The sequence below is a fragment of the Phascolarctos cinereus genome, unplaced genomic scaffold (genome assembly GCF_003287225.1).
Source record: "Phascolarctos cinereus isolate Bilbo 61053 unplaced genomic scaffold, phaCin_HiC Scaffold_9;HRSCAF=440, whole genome shotgun sequence".
Taxonomy (NCBI): Eukaryota; Metazoa; Chordata; class Mammalia; order Diprotodontia; family Phascolarctidae; genus Phascolarctos; species Phascolarctos cinereus.
In genome coordinates this window covers 101,427,745-101,431,005 of record NW_027556402.1, presented here as the reverse complement: position 1 = coordinate 101,431,005, position 3,261 = coordinate 101,427,745, and positions in this window count along the sequence as shown.

The window sequence follows — 3,261 nt, the reverse complement described above, 5'->3', positions numbered from 1 at the left end:
CTGTTCAGAGAGGTACTGCAGGGATCTCTTTGCCAGTGCTGAGGCAGGAATCTCTTGCTTTGCCCGTGTGTGGATCTGGGCCACAGTTCTGGGTGGCAGTGCTGGGGTGAGGAGGAGCACTGGCATGGAGAGCTTGTAGTGACTGTGGAGAGGAGCCCCTTCTCACAGTTACAGGACAGAAAGGAATACTTGTGGTCACAGGACAGGAAAGGAGTAAACACCTCGCCCCTTTTCATACCACCTTGGTAGAACTGAAAATTTACAGGTCCCTACAAGTATCTCTGAAAACAGCTACACAAACCCTTGAAGCTTGGGAGAGTACAGTCTCCACATTGGAAGCAGACTCTTACCTTAACAAGCAGTTTAAAACTCAAGTAATTGGCCGGGATCATGAGCAAGCAGTGCAAAAAGAGTCAGACCATAGAATCTTACTTTGGTGAAAAAGAAGATCAAAATATACAACCAGAAGACAACAAAGTCAAAGCTCCTACATCCAAAGCCTCCAAGAAAAATATGAATCAGTCCCAGGCCTTGGAAGAGCTCAAAAGGGATTTTGAGAAGCAAGTAAGGGAAGTAGAGGAAAAACTGGGAAGAGAAATGAGAGTGATGCAAGAAAATCATGAAAAACAAGTCAACAGCTTGCTAAAGGAGACCCAAAAAAATACTGAAGAAAATAACACCTTAAAAAATAGCCTAACCCAAATGGCAAAAGAGGTCCAAAAAGCCAATGAGGAGAAAATGCCCTAAAAAGAAAAATTGGCCAAATGGAAAAGGAAGTCCAAAAGCTTACTGAAGAAAATACTTCCTTAAAAATTAGAATAGAGCAATTGGAAGCTAGTGACTTTATGAGAAATCAAGACACTGTAAAACAAATCCAAAAGAATGAAAAATTAGAAAACAATGTGAAATATCTCATTGGAAAAACAACTGACCTGGAAAATAGATCCAGGAGAGAGAATTTAAAAATTATTGGACTATCTGAAAGCCATGATCAAAAAAGAGCCTAGACATCATCTTTCAAGAAATTATCAAGGAAAACTGCCCTGATATAGTAGAACCAGAGGGCAAAATAGAAATTGAAAGAATCCACAGATCTCCCCTGAAAGAGATCCCCAAAGGAAAACTCCTAGGAATATTGTAGCCAAATTCCAGAGTTCCCAGGTCAAGGAGAAAAAATTACAAGCTGCCAGAAGGAAACAATTCAAGTACTGTGGAAACACAATCAGGATAACACAAGATTTAGCAGCTTCTACATTAAAGGACCGCAGGGCATGGAATATAATATTCCAGAGGGCAAAGGAGGTAGGATTACAACCAAGAATCACCTACCCAGCAAAACTGAGTATAATCCTTCAGGGGAAAAAATGGTCATTCAGTGAAATAGAGGACTTTCAAGCATTCCTGATGAAAAGACCAGAGCTAAACAGAAAATTTGACTTTCCAATACAGTACTCCAGTGGAACATGAAGAGGTAAACAGGAAAGAGAAATCATAAGAGACTTATTAAGATTGAACTGTTTACATTCCTGCATGGAAAGATGATATTTGTAACTCAGGAGAACTTTGTCAGTATTAGGGTAGTTGAAGGAAAAAAATTGTATGTATGTGTATATATAGATAGAGGGCACAGGATAAGTTGAAGATTAAGGGGTCATATCTGGAGAATAAAATTAAGGGATGAGAGAGGATGATACTCGGAGAAGAAAGGGAGAGGTAGAATGGGGTAAATTATCTCAAAAAAAAAAACAAAAGAAAAGTCTCACAGTGGAGGGGAAAGGGGAAGGTGAGAGGGAATGAGGGAATCTTATTCTCATAGGATTTGGCTTAAGGAGAGAATAACATACACATTCAATTGGGTATGGAAATCTGTCTTACACTACAGGAAAGTAGGGGGAGAAGGGGACAAGAGAGCAGGGGGGATAGAAAGGAGGGCAGATTGGGAAAGAGGGTAATCAGAAGCAAATACTTCTGAGGAGGGACAGGGTCAAAAGAAACAATAGAATAAATGGGAGGGCAGGATAGGATTAAGGGAAATAGAGTTAGTTTTTCACAACATGTCTACTAAGGAAGTGTTTTGCATAACTGCACATGTACAGCCTATATTGAGTTGCTTGCCTTTTCAATGAGGGTGGGTGGGGAGGGAGGAAGGGAGAAAATTTGGAACTCAAAGTTTTAAAAACACATGTTTTTAAAAAAATGTTTTCACATGCAACTGGGAAATAAATACAGGAAATGGGGTACAGAAGTCTATCCTCTACAGGAAAAGGGGATAAGAGAAGGGAGGGGGGAGAGATAGAAGAGAAGGCAGACCAGGGGAAGGGGTATTCAGAATGCATGCCATCTGGGGGGGGGTGAGAAATTTGGAACTCAAAAACTTGTGGAAGTGAATATTGAAAACTAAAAATTAATAAATTTACATTAAAAAAATAAAAAAAAAGATATTGACCTCTGTATTGTGCCTCATTTTCCTCAATCTGTGCATTCTTACTGGTTATCCCCCATGCATGGAATGCTTCTCCTTCATTTCTATATCCTGATTTCACTGGATTCTCTCAAATCCCAGCTAAAATCCTATTTTAAACAAGAAACCTTTTTTTTGTTCCCTTTAATTCTAAAGCTTTCTCTCTGTTGATTATTTCTCAGTTATCGTGTGTATACATGCATAATTGAGTATTATCTTACCTATTAGACTCTGAGCTCCTTTGACAGTAGGAAATGGGGTGTGTGTGTGTGTGTGTGTGTGTGTGTGTGTGTGTTTACCTTTCTTTATATCCCAGTTTGTATTGCCTGGTACACAGTTGGCCCTTAATGAATGCTTAATGGAAGGCATTTCCCTTCTTGATAGTCTGTTAACTTAAATGGCGAGCATGATAAGAATTTGGCTTAGGATTTTTTACAAAAAGTGAAATTGTTATGGTACTTGTGTTTAGATGGAACAAATAAATATTTTTCCTTTTTAGGAATGATAAAAATTTGACATTATAAAATAATAGAATCTAAGAATTGGTTTGAAGGGTCATTCATGGCCACCTAGTCTAAAATATACCTGACCAAAATTCCCCTCTATGACATCACTGACTAATGGTCATATAGTTTTTGCTGGAAGATTTCCAGTGAAGAGGTTATTACCCTCCTCCTAACCAGACTATTCCACTTCCAGACATCTCTAATTAGTTAAGTTTTTTACATCAAACTGAAATTTGTTTCACTTCAACTTCTACCCATTGATCCTAATTCTGCCCTTTGGGACAGATCTTCTCC